Below are 18440 nucleotides of genomic sequence, written 5' to 3' on the forward strand. Positions count from 1 at the left end.
GGGGAAGGATTGAGAAGTGCTCCCTCCAAAGATCCCTGGGACACCATGCAATGGGTTTAAAGAACCGTTTCCATCAGCGTGTGCAGACCCTCTGCATGTGTGTGCGATGTTCGTCCGAGGTTATCAGGACATCGAAGCCTCTCGCTCCTGCGAATGCCATGTGGGATTGTCTGGTGGCTGCATGAACGTTATCTTCAAATCTCCGTAGAAGAATTTCCCCTGTGTTTCATGTCAACAATGGTCGAGCCAAGCTGCCTTTGACGTCCCTGGAGTTATCTGATCACCCAGGCGACACTGAACAGAGCTAGAGCACAGGCAGTCGGCCACTCGGCCCTAACGTCTGCCCAAGGCTGGCAGCAAGGGTCCCAGGGGTTCCAAGAGCCACCAGCTCGGTCCAGTCTAGCATCTGTCACTAGCTTACCATGCCACCTTAGGTCACTGACTTCCCCATTCAGTGCCATCTGTGAAATGTGTATAAAAGCACATCATGTCCTTCTGCCCCTCCTCTGTCCTCTCCTGCTCAAGCTCTCCCTCTCTCCCTACGTCCCTCCCTCCCTTCCTTCCCATCCTCTCCTCCTGCTCCTTCTTCTCCCTCTCGTTCTCCCTCCCTCTGCCCCTCTGTCCTTCTCTCTCACTCTCATAGAAGAAGATAATATGTCTGTAAAGTGCTTTGAGCTCCTTGGAGATAGAGGGTCTATAAATATAAGCTGTTATCACTGTTACCATGGAAACGCTCAGAGAGCACTGTGCTCCACGGCTGTGTTCGCTGGGCAGAATTCTGGCCTTCTCGCCCTGCTGGCTTCTTGAGGCTGTTAGACAGTCAATGATTTTACAAGGCACCGCAGCCAGGTAGGGGTGGGGCCCCAGGGAAGAGCTTGTTTGTAACTCAGCGGCTCTCCATGTCCGTCCCGAACAATCATGCTTCCATTTGCTGGAGGAGAGGATCATGCAGAACGGGCGGGAGTCTGCTATTCATGCCACTGGCGACAGGGAGAGGTGCACCACCCAACAAAGGACGCTGGTCTACAGCAAGGTTCGGGCGAGGAAGAATTCCAATGACCTTCAGAAATGACCCTACATCCATTTCCGAAATCTGCTCTCACTCCTGACTCCGCTACCTCAGACCCATGGCTAGCAAAGTGTTGGGGTGAAGAGTGCACATTCCGGCCAGTCCATGGCCTTCTAGAAAGCAGGAGCTGTGTCTTCTGCATTTCCGCTTCTGTGAGGCCTAGTACAGGACCTGGCACACAGCAGGTGCAGAGGTTTATGAAGAAGAGAGGAGAAGCGGCTGCATCTTCTGTTACATGCGAGCGGACAGTGCTATTGAGTAAGCCGCATGCCGTCAGCGCTGGCTTGGACTCAAGTCCCAGGGTCTGCTTTCTGGCCCCGCCCCTGCCCCCATCAGTGCAGCAGTGAGGCACTGCGGTTCTGATTTCCTGGATGGTCCTGGGAAAGTCACTCTGTGGCTCAAAGCCTGATACGGGACAATAACATACCCTGACTGCTAACCAAACAGCAGTGAAAGGTCCCGTTGCAAAGATAAGGAGTGGAAGCCGCAGGAAAGGTCACTGTTGGTTGCAGGCAATGCTGTGATCTCCAGGCGCGTTTTCCAGGCCTCAGATGAGCAAAGGCAAGGAAATCGGAACGGGCTTTCCAGTCAAACCAGTCAAAGAATTCAGCAGCTGAGCCCTGCCTCTTCCCACCTTCCCTGAGCCGCAGGACTCCCATCTGTAGGGTTAGAATAACAGCACTTATCTCACGGGTTCGAGGTGTCGGTTTAAAGAAGTAAGTAGGAAGACCTCTAGCCCTGTGGCTGGCACCCATCAATGATTAACACACGTTCGTTCCATTCTACTAGTTTGGCCGTATGAATGGAGAGAGCCGAGGGTTCTGAATAATGCATGGGCCAGTTTATTCCAAAGGCCAGACAGATGTTTCAGATCCCCCCATGATGGGGCACGTGGTGGTCCCACCTTTGGGCAGGGGGCGTGGGGAACTTCAGGGCCAAGAGAAAATGCGCAGGTGCACGCAGAGAGCCAAGCAGAAGAGCTGCATAGCTTACAGGGTCCACTGCAAATTGAAAACCCTGGGCCACTTGTGTATAAATTACTGGGAATTTCAAGGGGAAACAGCAAGCCATTATCCCCATGTGAGTGCTAAGGCTGCACCGCACGGAGCCAGCCCTGGACCTTGGGGAAGGTGGAAGCTTCGCCGCATTGCCAAAGGCTGCTTTTCCCGTCATTGTGGGTCTCATTCAGTTAGAGAGGGCGGAATGGTTCCCACAAACTGCTTGGATACACAGAATTCATCTTCTGAGCTAAAGCTAAGCTGTAGTAAAGGTCATTTCAGGAGGAGGGAAAAGCTCATAAAAACACCAAAACTCAGGGCGCCTGGGTGGCTCAGTGGGTTAAAGCCTCTGCCTTCGGTTCAGGTCATGATCCCAGGGTCCTTGGATCAAGCCCCGCATCGAGCTCTCGGCTCAGTGGGGAGCCTGCTTCCCTCTCTCTCTCTGCCTGCCTCTCTGCCTGCTTGTGATCTCTGTCAAATAAATAAATAAAATCTTAAAAAAAAAAAAAAAAACACCAAAACTCCCCCTGGAGCAAGTTATGACCGCGTGGGGCTTCCTGTGTCCTCACTCACGGGGAAGGTCGGATTACAAAGCCTACGAAAGACAGCCACCGTTTATTCAGCTGCTATTTAATAAGCCCCTGCTGTATACAAGACAAGGCGTCAGGCCTTGTCAGGGAAACAGAGAGAGATTATCTTTATGATGTCTAACGTCCCTTCCAGTTCCAACATTTGAGGATTCCTTGACAAAGACCTGGCGCCTACCTTTAAGAAACTTAAGTCTAGGACAATAGCAAAGCAAAACTGAATTTGCTCTGGATAGAAGGTCTTCAAATGGGGTATTTAAAATCGATGATTTATATTTATGTTTATGTATATGTGTGTGTGTGTTCCTACCTGCTAAGATTTTTATATGGTCATTCACCTAGATTTTCACTGAGCCCTTCAAAGATTGGGAGCATTGTGTTTTTTGTGGGTTTTTCTGTTTTGTTGTTTTTCAATCTGGTCATAAAACTAAGTCACAGGGAAGACAGTGGATTCTCCCAGAGTCAGAGAGAGAGAGAGAGAGTGCCGAATCCTAACCACTAGACCACCAGGGATCTCCCAGAGTCAGAGAATAAGGTTGTGGCAGAACATTCCTCCTCCACATAAATTACTAAGTCCACTCTCAGTGGTTCCCCTTCTTCTTCCCTCTCTGTCCCCCATAAAGGACGTGATTAAAGCGGGCCTCCTTCCTCTCTCTGTTGCCAGCGTACAGCTCTTAATGGAAGACTCTTCTCGTCAATGGGTTGAAGCTAATTCTGAGCACAGGATCTAAAAATACAGACAAACCTCACTCAGATTCTGCCTCTACCCCTTGTTAGTGACCAGTGATCTCTCTCTGATGCCTCTATTTTCTCATAGGTTGAAATATTCATTCTTCTCCAGTTTCTTTGGGGATTACAAGCATCTAGCAGTTCCTGGCACACAGAGCCCACTCCCACCCCTCTGCTCTCCATCCCTTCTGCAGACCCTACTGTGAACAGAAGGTCATGGCTGTCATGGTCCCCTTACTTCATTAAGACACACGGCCCACGGAAGGATGGGACGGCAAATCACCCAGAGGCAGAGCCAAGAAACCCAGGGTGGGGAAGACAGGCGTTGAGCTGATTAACGTTGACCTGTGTTCAACTTCACGTGTGTGAACTCTCACTGAGAGGCTCCTCTGGCCCCTTCAGTTGACTGTGAGCCCACACTGGACACAGCCCTGGGCAATCCAGTGTTTATTTGACCCGGGCATTGAAGAGCATGTTGGAACTGTTGCCTTAAAAGCTGGAGAAGGAAACCGGGTTGAGAGAGGAGAGACCCAAGAGTTCTACCCATTCTTCCAGGAAACGGGGCCCTGAGCTCATAGACCCATCCGCCATGCTAAGTGAGAGATGAAAATCACAGGAAGAAAAATAAAAGGCGTTACTTTCCCCAGACCGTTACCCTGAAATGAGAATACAGAGAGGCAACTATAGATACCAGCACCCTGCCTGAGTAACAAAAACCCCTAATAAACCAGGGCTAATAGCCAAACGGGCCGGAAATTCCCCTGCTACAGAGTCCCACGCAACGAGAAGTCCCTGAACCCCACGGAGCCCCGAGTGCCTGTGCACAGCCGAACGGCCCTCGGAGGGAAGGGGCGCGGGGTGTGGGGCTTCTGATGGCCCAGGTCCCGCCGGCAGGGACGCGGAAAGAGACCGAAGGCTCCCACTTGGTACATTTCACGGGCTTGCTTGGGCCCAGGGCCCTCGGGCAGGCAAGGAAGGCTGCTCAGGACAGCTCAGAACTGTCACATGGGGCGAGTCTCCTCTCATCGCACCTCACGGCTGTCCTTGCGTCCTGCGTGCCCTCCCCAGCGTCGGTGTGTGGGCTCACTCCGAGCCCCCCACCTGTCACGTTACGTTTATGTCAACCTTCACTAAGGGATTTAAGAGGCCCCGCTCTGATCCACAGCCTCTGGTAACAAAGAAGAGTTTCTCACTCAGCTATCTCAAGAGAAGGGGGTTTTCGTCTAAAGACAGATCTGGGAATCCAGGGCCGGGGCTCGGGGGGCAGCTGGCCCAGGAGAAGCCGTGGCGCGTCTGGTGGGGCTCGCTCGCTGTCCCCCAGGGCTCGCTCGTCCCTTCTCCTTCGCGACAGGCCCCGCAGGCCATGGGTGGGCCCACGGCGGCCCCGGCCCGCCCTGCAGCTGGCTATGACAACGTGAGTAACCGGTATAAATGGAAGTGAAATGTGTAAATTTGGCAACATCGTCTTAAAGTCAAACCCCCGTCCTGGGTTTCCTCCCCGCAGGAGGATGGAGGCAGACGCAGCGTTGACTCAGCCCGCGTCAGGCCGGGGATAGCCCGGAGAGAAGCCAGAAGCGCGCGACGGGAGAACACGGTCCGGACCAGGCACGCAGCAGACAGACCCGCGTCACCGCCCCGACCGCTCCCCCGCGGGCCGCAGAAGAGACAAACGCCGGCTCGTGTCCGAGCCCCGTTACCTTTTGGTCTCGGACAGCGGCTTCGCAGGCGGCTTCCCTAACACGAGAACGGACGGCGAACGCGCAGATGGAGCTTCCCGCGCTCCTGGCCGCCCCGGTCCCCTCGGCCGCAGCAGGTGGAAATGGCTCCAACAACAGCCCTGGAAGCAGGCGTCCGAGCTCGGGGCCAGCGCGGGCCGGGAGCAGGGCCGGGGGCTCCTCCAGGCTGGCGGTCAGGCTGTGTGTCCGCGGGCCGAGCGGCTCGTCTGGCCTTATCGTCTCTCCTGAGGCCCCGGCACCGAATCCCAGCACACGGGTGGGGGGGGGCAGGGCTTCAACCTATGATTTGGGGAGGAGGGGACCCAACATGCACCCACAGTGGGCGCCACGAGCAAAACACCAGGGGGGCAGCCGGTGGGATAAGCACGGGAGCTTCAGGGGAGCTTCACTGGAGGCCGAGGGGCACATTCCAAAGTCTGCAGCGGCTTCCGGCTTCCAGGCCCACGACGTCGGTTCTTAGGCACCGGGGGCTCAGGGTGTCTGCAGTCACAGCACAGGACAGCTGTACGTCCCTGCAGTCCTGGTCCTCAGCCCTGGGCACACATCAGGGTCAGTGAAGGAGCGACTCCCACTGATGACCGGCTGCCCCTCCCCGGAACTGCTGACTAGGCGGGTCTGCTGTGGGGCCTGCGACTTTACACGTCTCACGGGGTCCCGGGTGGCGCTGATGCTGCTGGCTGGGAGAGGACACGATGAGGGCCGCTCATACAGTGTCTGCCTACTGTCCCATGTGTCGCCCAGCCAGCACACAACTGTCACTAGCATCCGACACAAAGTCCTGAAGCCCGATGCTGCTGGAAACACCAAGCACCGTCCGTCCGTCTGAGCAGATCAGAAGACAGAGACGCATTTCCACTCAGCCACATGGTGAGTGACCAGATGCGTCCTTTATGCAACAGACGTTACTAAGTGCTGGTTTTGTGTCAGACGCTGGACAGAAAACCCCAGCTCCTGCGCTGTTTACACGTGGGTGGGGAAAGCCATCACTTTTGGAATTTCTATGATGTTCTAAGCCCTGAACAGTAACTATCTCGAATTCCCACACAGTGTCATTATTCCCATTTTCGGGGTGAGAAGGTGGAGTCTCACCCGGATAAGGAAGCGCCAGCTGGCCGTGTCGCCACAACCCACACACTTTCCATCAGACCACAGGGGAGTGTCTTTGGCTAACACTACAAAGGGCCCTTTAGCAGAAACACCCCATATTTTGTCAGCAAAGTATTCCTTTTTCATTTACCACAACCTGGATGGATCCGTGGAGGTACTGGGAAGCTTCAAGGGCTCCCGAGGGCTGAGACAGGAGGGCCATGGGCCACGGGAGGAGACAGTTTTCCTGACTAGTGACCACAGCCCGTTGTCCACATCGCAGGGCCCACCAGGGTCCTGCTGGGCCACACTACACTTTGCTGGGTTCACTGGAACACCAACGTCCCGTTAAAACTAGCAGGTCCCTGGTTCACACCGGAGACCCTTCCTCGAGTCACTTTTTTCCATAAGTATTTCTTGAAACCTCTGTGAGCCGGGCACTGCCACTAGGAATGGTGGAGAATTCGAGCTAAGACTTTGCCCCTGCTCCCCAGAGCTGGTAAATCAAGTACAGCACCTTCTTCCTGGTTGTCCTGCAGCTCCGACACTGGGGACCCTCTCTGGGACAGTGATTTTTGCCTTATGTCTTATGGCTTGAACTTTCCATCTTTACTCACGATCCATTCACGCATCACTTTGTTCCAGATTTTCGTTTGTCCATTTGTTTTTGTTTCTTGTCAGCAGAGCTACTGATATACAGGAGCTGGGGGCGTCCGGCCAGCTCAGGCTGTCGAGCGTGTGACTCTTGATCTCAAGGTTGTGAGTTCAAGCCCCATGTTGGGTGCAGAAATTACTTTAAATTTTTTTTAAAAAAATCTAATAAACACATATGCTATATAACAAATATATTACATTGTATATATGTAGCTAGATATTTGGTGAGACAATAGAATGGTTTCTTTTCTTAAGAGAAATGACAATGGTCATCCAAGATCTTGGGGAAATATTAAAAAGAGGACGCGGGTCCTGAGGCAATGGAAGAAAGAAAAAAATTCTTGGAAGGTAAAGAATCTATGATCCTCAAAAAAGATATGAGCCTGCCCTCAAGTAGGGAGGGAGGAGAAGAGAATCTTAAAAGAGAAAGAGGAAGTCTGGGAGCAAAAAGAGCAGCTGCACGGGCGGGAAAGAGCTACGTACCCTGGGAGGAACTCCTGCGTGGACGGACGGCTTCCCGTCCCTGGTGGGGCTGCCAGCCTGGACCTCAGTGAGTGCGGCGGGATGGCCGGCTGCACCGTCAACTTCGGGGCACAGTATTAGGCTCCCAGGTTTTTGTTTTTTTTAAAGAAGACAAGAGTTTAAGTGTAGCAGCTTGCAGGCCTGGAGATCTTTAGTAGCTGAATACATATCATATTACGTTCGGGGGGCTTGAAATCAGACCCAGCTGCACCGAGGACTCAGTTCCTGACTCCGAAAGTCGTGCCACCGCTCCACCTGGAGATGGAGGGCCGGGGAGGGAGGAACATACCAAGTGCGCCAGCAATCAGGTCTTTGAGCGATTCTTAAAAGCCCTCTGTGCCTAGGTGCTATGGCGAACACACGTTGTTTTATTTCCACGTAACTGTGACGGTGGAAGCTCAACGAACAGCCATTCCACACACATTCTGGGTTGTCTGAGAGCAAAGTTGTCTTGTAGGTTTCTTCTCCAAATTTGAGCATACGGAGATAGGTGATAGTTCTTGAATTGAATGGCCTTCCCCCAGAGGCGCACTCCTGTGGCCAGCATGAGGGTCTTAATAACACCCACGCCCTGCTGTCTCTCCGGATTTCTCACACACCCTCCAGTGGGGCTTCTCAAACGTTGTGGTGCTTAGCAATTACCGAGGACGAAGCTTGTTCACCTGCGGATCATGTCACCAGGGCCTCACCAAATAAATCTGATGCAGAGGGTTCGTGGTCAACACATTGTGAAATTCTGTGCCATTTAATAGGGTTAGAGACAAATGTGCTGTGGGGGCATTTCACAACTCAGCTAAATTTACTGAGTGTGTACTACACGTCTATCAGTGTGCTACGTACAGAGGATACCATGGTGGACAAAGCCTGTTCTCATGCAAGTATCATCTAAATAAATAATTGCATGAGTCAGTGGAGAGCCACAACTGTGGAAAAAAGCACAAAGAAGATACACAGTGCCAGGAAAACCTGTGGCTGAGACATTTTCCCCAGTCCCAGACATCAAGGAAGTCTTCTTCTGAGGCTCAGTAGGTTATCTGGACAAGAGGGGACAGATGAGCATTCCAGACACAGAGGGAATAGCAAGTGTAAAGGCCCTGTGGCCACCAAAGGGGCTTAGAGAGTCTGAGACACTGCCAGAAGCTGCCCAGTGGACTCACTTGTAGTCCCGGTGTCTGGAGGTCTTTACACACTCTAACGTCCACACTCTAACGTCCCATCCCTCTAGAAGTCTGATGAAATTGAAGAATTACTGATTTGCAAAAAAGAGCCCTTATTTACAACTAGACGTGAGCTGCTCTAAGATCTAACGTCAGTTAAAACCGGCAGGGCAGCTGCTGTGCAGGTCTGGGGAAGTCACGCACCTGTGTCACCAGGGCCCAGGCTCAGATAAGGCAATAGCCGTCTAAATCCCACAAGCCCCAGAAAGCCTGGTGGAGACTGACTCCGCTGTTGGCACCAGAAGTGGAGAAAGGTGGTGGGCGGCACCTCAGCGGGACCAGCCCTTGCCAACAGGGCAGAGCCCAGTTGTGGCCGTGGGACTAGAGAAGCCTGTTTTCTGCACACTCATTTTGAGACCTCCTCCAGCTCTGCTCCCTGCTCCTTCTGGAGCTGCCTTCTCCGACCCTTGTGGCCTGGGCTTTTCCCATGGCTCCTTTTACAATGACTTGTCTTTCTTACCACAAAAGAAAGAAATTTGGTGCTCTCATTGGACGATCAAATATCAGGTAAGGGGACCCTCTTGGGATTTGTATTTTGAAAAAGGCCTGGGTAATAGTAACTCAAAAGAACAAATCGATATGCGTCCAGTTTCCCCGCATTATTATGGCAGACAGGCACAGACCCTCTGACTTTGAGCTGGGCACACAGTTCCTGAAATAAGAGTTATATTTCTCAGCTTCCCATGCAGCCAAGTGTTGCCTTGGGGCCAAGTTCTGACTAACGGGATGGGAGCAGTTTCTACGACAGATGTTTCCATAAGGGGCAGTTGACATTCAGGCCCCATTCTTCTTCTTACTTTCCTCCAGCCTGGCTGGGATGACTGATGTCCTAGGCATTACCTTGGGCCATGAGAGCAAGGGCCACATGGGAGGGATGGCAAACAGGTGAGCTGGAGGGGGCCTGCGGACCTAAGGGATAAGGCCATTGTCCCAGTCCTGGGCTCCCTTCCTCCAGACTCATAAGTAAGAAAAATAAATCCCATGTTGTTGGAGCCATTGTTAATCTGGGGTTTCTGTTATAGCCAAAGCCAAGTTTAACTGATAAAACCGTCATGGGGATTTTTCTTTCTTTTTTTTTTCTTTTTCAGTAGAAGATCACAGTGCAATTTCTTCTTGGGTCCCTCACATGTAGGCAACAACATTCTCCATTTTCATGTGTGGCTGCTTCTTCGAGTCAACCCAGGATGGCTCGCAAGATGGGAGAGGAGCACGGGTCCGTGGGAGCATGGGCTGGGGGCCCGAGGGCTGGGTCTGAAGCCGGCCCTGCCACAAGCTTCCCTCACTGGGCTTCTCCTTGCCCCTCTAGAAACAGCCTCCAGGCCCTCCTACGAACCTGTTCGTTGCTAAGACCAGGCTCACTTGGTGTCACCTGCCCCCGTGCCCACTCTGCCCGTCAGAGGACATGATGATGAAGATGAGTTTTCATCTTACCAACAGGCTGTGTTTTCAAAGTCCACAGCGCCTGTCTGGAACTTGGCGACACACTTCTCCACAGACCGAGAACAAGAAGGCTCGGCTCCCACGCGAATTCCAAAACAATAATCACCTGCAGTTAAGCAGCCATGCTGAGGGGATCCTAGAACAAAACAGTTTGCAAAAGATTAGGGTGTGTGTGGCCCGAAGTGCTCGGTGTCTGATGGGAGGGGGACAGAAACAGCCCCCCCCACCCCGCCCGTGGCAGGGAAGAGGATGCCCTGCCTGTCTCCTGTGTTCTCTTGGGGAGAGTCACCCTCCCAGGAATGGCACTTCCCTCTCACATTCAGATGCCTACAAAAGCCAAAAAAAAATAATAAAAATGAGTCTCCGGAGTTGCCAAATATCCTGGGGCTGTTACTGGCTTTCTTCAGTCCAAATCTGCCTTCATTTGAAAACTCGCCCTGTAGGTAAAAGAGAGGCCACTTTGTGGATCTGGCCACATTCTCTTAAGCAAACTTGACGTAGATGCCCCGGGAGAGGTAAAGGGAAGAAGGATGTTCTTTTTCAAGGCTTTGCAGTCAAGTCTGACTTGTCCCTTTGCTGCCATGTCATGGAAGAGCACCGAGCAGGTGTGACCCCCGTGAGGGGTGCCCGGCACTCAGACCTCGAGGGCCCCTCACTCCACCCTGTCCTCGGAATGTCGGTCCCACTTGCCTTTCCTGTTTCCAGAGGCCGCTCCAAAGACAGCCTTGAGACAGTGATGCGCTGTTGAGAACACCCACGCAGTATGTGTGACAGACACGAAGCCCTCTGTAGAAACTTCCACGATGTGGCAGTGGATGCACGGGTCCCCCCCACTTGCCTCCACCCAGACAAGCCTCATCTATAACCTCCTTGCTTGTTCACACTGCCACCTACCCACCTGTTCCCTGTCCTTTGCTTACGAGGGACAGTGTCAGAGGACACCTGGGGGGATCCCAAGGAGCTTGCAAAACACACAGCAGCTTGGAGTCAGTGGTGGGGGAGAGGCTGAGCGCAGATCTGGTTTCATCTGCCGGGAATGGAAGTGGGGGGCTGGGGATGACGTCATAGCTGTCTGGGGAACTGTGGTCTGCTTTAGTCTAGTTCCTCCTTTGCAAAGAGCAGGTTAGACCTGTACCTTTCAGTTGTATCTTGTCTCTATTAAAATGTCTTTATTACAATGGACGGTGTTCCCTCAACCGCCCCTAACCGGAGCCCTTTCTCTGCCTTTGCACCAGCGGTCCTGCCTGCCCTCCCCTCCCCTCGCTTCCACCCTCCACCACCTGCAGGAAGCCCTCCCCACTCTCCGCAGGGGGTTAGGTCCGCTCGAGTGCTCTCCTAGCACCCTTGGGAAACATCAGGCTGTCCCCACAGAACAGAACAAGCTGCTTGGCCACATGGGCTCTCGGGTGACCAGCAAGGTGACCTGGTGTGCAGTTAGGTCCCTCAGTGTTCAGCGAATGAGCAAAGGTTCTTTCTACTATGCTCCTTCCCATGGCGCTATCAAGGTCCTGTTTGGGCCCGTCCCCTTCCAGAAGGGCTCTCTCTCTCCTCGCCAGATTCCCACTGCGCCTCTTGCTCTGGTACCTATTGTGAAACATAGTGATTTACCAGCCTGCATTGTTGTTCACTCATTCCTGTGGATCTTGCCTGACGGACCGTCTGCTGTCAAAGGACCATATCTTCCATGTCTTTTGCGATGCCCTCAATTCTAAGGCCACGCTCTGCACACCGTGGGCGACCGCGAATGACCGATGGGAAGTCCAGGAGTCCAAGACAGGCTTCTTTAAATTGTGACCAGGTGAAGACTTGCATTCTCCCGGGGAGCTTTCAACCCAGAAAACAAAGAGCCTTACGTAAGTGCACCCTCCGGATGCCAGAAGCTGTGCTAGCACTTTCTGTGTGTGTAGGTCTTCCTTCTGAAGAGGCAGTTAGGTCTCGTGGCTCTGAGCATGGCCTCTAGAGCCCTGCCTGGACCTGAATGGGGCTGCCTTCCTGCTGGCCTCAGGGATTGAATCTGTGCGATACACACTCTCCTCACTTGTGAGATGCAGGTAATAGTAAGAGGCTGTGTTAGGCTTCCTCAGAGAAACAGAACCAATATGGTTACATCGACAGCAGGATAGATGGAGATACACAGACACAGATGAGGAGATCAGTTGCAGAAATTACCACACTATTATGGAGACCAAGAAGCCCCCGGATCTGCCACCAGCAAGCTGGAGACCCAGGAAAGCCAGGAGTGTAATTTAGTCCAAGGCCTGAGAGGAGGCTGATGGTGTAAGTCGTGGTCTGGTCTAAAAGCCCAAGAACCAGGAGTGCCAGTGGCTGAGGGCAGGAGAAGACGACGTCTCGGCTCAGGCAGAGAGAGAGGGAATTTGCCTCTTGCCTGCCTTTCTGGTCTTTTCAGCGGACTGTCCCTCAGTGCACTGGGCGGTGCCCACAGCCTTCGCTGAGCGCTCCCCTCCACTCAGTCGGCCAATTCCAACGCTGACCTCTTCCGGAGACCCTCACAGACTCATCCAGAGTCATGCTCTTCCAAACAGCCGGGCACCCCTTAGCCCAATCAAAATGACACAGAAAATTAACCAGTGCAGGGGCCAACCTCATTCAGGGTTAAAAAGGCAATACAGAGCGGAACACAGCAAACGACAGGTCGCCCGCGTTAGCACCTGGCACAGCGTCTGCAGGCGCGTGTCTGATAGACGAGGTCCTTACGCATCCGCGCAGCTTCTACGGTCGCGACGGAAGGTTTAAATGGAGCAAGAGGTCTTGGAGAAGCCGGGGCTCAGGGTCCTGGTCTCCTTGTCATTCCACTCATTTATGTCCTTGGTGGTATCCCGGTGAGGACAGGCGCAGCAATGACTTTTAGAACCAGGAAACGGAGGACTCTGCTGGGGAGCGTCATCCCGCGGGACTCACAGGTGCTACCTGGTCCTCGGGACGCATTTCATAAACTTCAGTAAAGGGCCCGCCCCCCAGGCCCACTTGTGGGGCACGAGGCCGTGGAGACCGTTGCTGTGAAAGACCACCAGCGCAGACTAAACAAGACGAGGTCAAAGACGCTGTTAGCTAGCTGGAGCCCAGACACTGCCGACGGCCAGTTCGCTTAAAGGAATCGCTCCTTGACAGCGTGGAGTCCTCCTTACCGGTGTAGAGAAGAGTGTAAATTAAGTTGTGATCCAGCTCATCCCCTCCCTCCCTTTCCTTCTCTCACTCCCTTTCTCTCTTTTTTTGCATCTTCCTACCTCCCAGCTACTCTACACAGTAAAATAAATGCAAAACAGCCTTTTTCCCCATTTCTTCCCTTTGGTTTGAGGGCTACAAACTAGCCACATTAAAACGCACTATTTCTAGAATGATCTGGAAAGGTACAATGCCGCAGAAAGAAGAAAACCTGGCAAATTTTGTAGGGTGTACAAGATTCTTTGTTCTGTGTGTTTGTTTGCCTGCCTGCCTGAGAGTGTGTCTGTCTGTCTCTTGCCAGCCGGCAGCTTGCCCGCCATTTTAACCAGCATGGCTTCCTCCTCCACATCCCAGCCACACTGCGGGGAGGAACCTGGGCCAAGATGGTCAATGCTGAGGCTTCCCAATGACCTAGGACCTGTGAAAATAGGACCTGCACTAACTTAAATCTCTCAGCCTGGATCAAGATGAAAGTGAAGTAAGCCACTGCCCGTGGGTGATGGGATGGGAACTGAAAAGCCACGAGAAAAGCAGGACCACAAAAGCCTCAGCCAGCTGACCTGCATGTAGGCTGAACTGGGTATTAGGACAGCTGAGAAAGTTAGGGGTGCTGAGAAGGAAGAAGTGGCAGGCAGAGCCCTGTTGAGTGAGTCACTGCAACGGACAAATGCCAGAAGAAAGATCTCCAGCCCCAGTCCCTTCATGGCCAGCGTCTACAGGACACTGCCCCGGAGCTCAGGGACTGGGGTCCTCCTTCTCCAATTGTTTTACGTGTGTCTCTCTTCTTTGACCTAGACTTCAGGGGGGAGGCAGGTGTCTCTGGCTTTTGCAAATGCAGAAGAAGCTTTTTCTAAAACATTTATCTGTCTTAAGGGTTCAAAAGCCCCTGGTTCAAGAAAACCACAAAGGCACAGTGTTGGGAGGACTGTGGTCGACAAAAATGGTAGTGTCCGGATGTCCACTGGGCTCTGCCTAAGAACCAGGGCACTTGCTTTAAAAAAGGACATTGACAAATGGAAAAGAATATGAGGAAGGGGGATAGGGCAGTGAGGGGGTTAGAAAAAATCTCATACAGGGACTGAAGAAACTGGGGGTTTTACACTTTGAAGGGTTAAAAATTAAGGAGACAGCAGAAATGTTTGCAATGTTTGTAGGGTAGACACAATGAAGATGTACCAGGTCTGTGATGTGTCCCCCTGGGTGAGACAGGATTGTACAGATGTTACAAGGAGCTCAATTTTAGCTCATGGTTTCCCCACAACAGAATGTTCTGCTGCAAGGTTGGGGGCACACAGCCTGTCTGGATATTCGAGAGGCTAGTTGACTTTGTCCTAGGGGACAGGAGTTTAGACTGGAGGACCTCTGACATCATTGGCACCACTCTACACAACGAGTTTACCCACAATGATGACCCATGACCTCCAGGCCCTCAACTAAAGCTGTAGAAAGATGCTGGAAATGAAGCAGACTGTAAAACAGACACCCTTTTCCATCCCTGGGAGACAGACTCCCCAGCTGTCCATCCCTGGGAGACTCCCCAGCTGTCCAGGATCATAAAATGTCTCTGATTCTCGTCTCATCTACTTCTGACCCAAGACCTGACAGCAGAATGATGGAACAGGAGCACCCCTCACTGAGCTTAGCCTCTCACAGGAGTGTCCACTTGTCCCCTATAAAGCAGATAGAAAATTCTGGAAAGAAATTTTATTTTCTAAAGCCTAGAGCATGCACTGGTTGGTTCCAGACATTCTTCCAAGGAAAAAGCAAATTGAACCTCTTACCCTGTACTGAGGAGGTACAAAGGAGCAGAGAGGCTGGTTCTGACAGGAGTTTGTGGCCCTGCTGGCCTTTATTCCTACCACGCCCCAAGCTGCAAATATGCTTACAGAAACCATCCACTTCCGTGGTCTTGCTAGAACAATCAAAACAAAAATCCTCTGGGCGTCCACTTCCCTCTACTGTGGTCACCTCCGTACACTTTGTAACAACGTGGTAAAGGACAGGGGTGGTGGAGAGAAGCCCCAGCATGGCCCACTGGACTGCAGATGTGTTCCGAACTCTCCAGATTCCTGACTTACAAGTTAGGAATGGTCTAACAGACAGCGGTTTCTGGAAATCTGCCAGGCAGGGCCTGGTGGCCAAGGTGACAAGCAGATGACCTGTCACTGCCACTCCTGGCAGGTACAGCCCATCTTACCAAGGAGGCCTTGCTTAAAAAAAAAAAAAAAAAAAAAAGTCCTTTCTCCTTATTGTCCTATTGTGCCCTCACCCAGGACAAGAATTCCATTCCACACCAAGTACAAGAGGAAAGTGACAGAATGACACTCAATGAAAAAGAGGGATACTTCTACATGTCCCCACTGAGGGTCTCTGGTTTGCTTAAGAAACCAAAACCCTTCCAGAGAATGATTTGTTGTTTTCAGCAAATAGCCAGGGGCCACTGTGAACCACAGAATGACACCCTGTGCGGCACTCAGGCTGCCGGAGGGACAGTTAGGGCGCTCAGCCCAGGCCGGTGGCAGGAGCTCCCCTGGCATCGCCCGCATCCCGCCACCGTGACGGGTCCACCGTGAGGGTCCAGCAGCATTTCCCTAGCCTCCTCTCCCCCTCCCCTCCCGCCCTCCGGGCCCTCCCTCCCAGAGCAGTGCATTCCAGAGCTTTCTGCCGCACACAGAGCCCGCCACTGAGCCATTTTCCCCAACACTGCTCACGGTTTCTGCTGCCAAGATGAGTCACCAAGCGACACACACCCGCAGCCCCTCCACTCTGTACTTAAAATACCCTAGGGCTGGCCGAGCAGAACCCCGTGGGGCGTGCGCACGTGTGTCAACGGGGGATGGGCAGCTCGGCCCTCGGAGCCCTCTGCGGAGCGGACTGCACTGGGTTTGGCCCAAGCCTTGTGAGAGCCCACCGCTTGGCAGGGGGTCTGTCTCCCGCGTGCAGCCTGCCAAACAGCACCCTCTGGGCTGCGGGCAGCTGAACCTCCCTTTCAGCCTCTCTGCCCTGCAGCAGAAGGAGCAGACGGCCAGGGGCTGATCTGTCCTGGAGCTTCCGTCTGCCAGATGTCTAATTGGTGGTCTCGCCTCACACGGGACCGCCCTGTCCTGCATTCACCCTTGGGCCCTTGTCTCAGCTCCCAGGGAGAGTCTGCTTCAATCTCAACCGTTTCTGGTTGTCTCCCCAGTTAGAACCCGTCATCCTCACCTGGACAGAGGTCCCTAACCTCCTCCATTCTCTGCCACCACGCTTCTCTCTGCTTCCCATCTACCCGCCCCAACGCCCAGCACCCACCTTGGGCAGAACTAACCACATCACTCTAGAACCATTCCTCTTCCCTAGAAAAAGAGATGGAAACATTGTTCTCTTTGCCCCAGTCTTTCAAAAGAGCTGAAGAACTCCTTCCTCCTTCTCTCTGCAGGGAGACGTCAGGCCTCCGCAGGCATGCACCCACCAAACAGCTTTCCTCGTTCCCTCTGCCCACACCTCCCTCCCCCACCCCTGCCCAGCCACACGCTGCACCTGCCAGAGGCACCCCCTCCCTCCAGGGAACTGCATGCTTTCCGCTTTCAACCCGCTGCTACAGCACCCTTCACAGAAGGGGCCTCAGAACAAAAGCCCGGCCCCGAGCAGCCCAAAGGGACATCCTGTGCTCAAGTTACTCATTACTTGAGTTAGAAGAGGTCACCGAGCAGGAAGCACGCTGGAAAGCAAGGGGACAGGTGGCATAGAGGGCAGGGACTTAGTCAAGGTGACCTTCTAAGAAAACTCGAAGACTCCGGGCGGGGGGTAGGTATCAGAATGGGAAGGCGGCAAAGTCATAGCAGCAGTTCCAAGGTTAGACAAGGTCAAATGGAAAGAGCTAATTATACTTAAGCAAGCTATTTAACAGCTTTCACTAGGTACTAGGCACTGTGCTTAGCATTTTCCCACAACCCCCATTTAATCCTCGCAACAATGTGTCGTTCCAATTTTACCAGTGAAGAAGGGGCAGCCCTGGAGAGAACAAGGGACTTGCCCAAGGTCACACAGTGAGCCAAGACTAAAGCTGGGAGTGTGTCTGTCCTGCTCTGCGGCATGTTGCTCTTTGGGGTGATGTGGTCGGACCGTCTACGTGGCTGTGCAGCTGAGTCTCATTCTGGGTCTCACACGGCTGAGATCCTGTTCTGCAGCTGCACGACAGGTTGGGGTGGGAATGTGGAGGTTCCCGGGACGCCTGCGAGAAGCTGGCTTAGGAGAGGCTGAGAGGCTGCATCGGCTGTGAAGGCACGACGCTCAGCCCTTGTCAGAACCTGGGGAGAGTCTGCACATGGGAGAGGCAGAATGAGCAAAGCTGGGGAGCTCAGATTTGAAGAGGGAGTAGCCTCCAGAGGAGCACAGTAGGTCAAGGACAAGAGAGGAAGCTCAGCCTGGCCAGACTCAGAACCGGTCTACTCGGCATTTGCCACAGCCCTAGAAAGCTGAGGTAGGGAACCTCTTGAAAAATCTGTCACTGTGACCCTTTCTCCACATACTTTGTTTCACTGGAGAAGAGAAAGGGTGAGACAGGAAGGGGGGAAGGGTCAGGTGGGGGGGTATGCTTATCTCCCCTAACCCCCTTCATCCCTTCCCCTGCCTCTTCCCTTCCTCACTCATCCCAGTTTGCTGATTCCTCCCACAGGCTTTCCTCCCTCTAGCTCGCAGGGAGCGCTCCCTAAACACACGCCCTTTCCAGTGAGCTCTCCTCCTGGAGACTCCTCCGCGAGGTCACTTCTCCTGGGAGGGGACCAGGGGCAGCGCATCTGCACGGTGCTCCTGTGTCTGCAGTTCTCCCACCAAGCTGGGGCTTTTCAGGCATAAACACGGCAGGCCAGGCGCAAAGCAGTGGGTGGCTTCCTTTCTCCACACTGTTCTCACCACGGTCAGCGCCTAGCAGTCCTCTGGGGCTGGGGTGGGGTGAGGGGAGGATAGTCGTTGCTTCTTTGAATTTCAGGGATCTTCAGGTTTTTCAAGTCTTGTGGGTGTGGGCCTTGGGAAGGAGTAGTGGGAAAGGGCTCGTTTCAAAGCAGTTGGAGCTTGTCCTTAGATCTGCAAGGCTGACCTTGGAGACAGAAGGGGGCCCTGACAAGCATCCCTAGCGTGGGCCTGCAAGCCTCCTTTTCCAGGATGATCTACGTTGTTCTCTGGGGATGGGACTTCTCTGCAGTGACTGCAGAGGCACCCCTTCCCGCTTCTGCTGTGTC

The sequence above is a fragment of the Lutra lutra genome, chromosome 15 (assembly GCF_902655055.1).
Source record: "Lutra lutra chromosome 15, mLutLut1.2, whole genome shotgun sequence".
Taxonomy (NCBI): domain Eukaryota; kingdom Metazoa; phylum Chordata; class Mammalia; order Carnivora; family Mustelidae; genus Lutra; species Lutra lutra.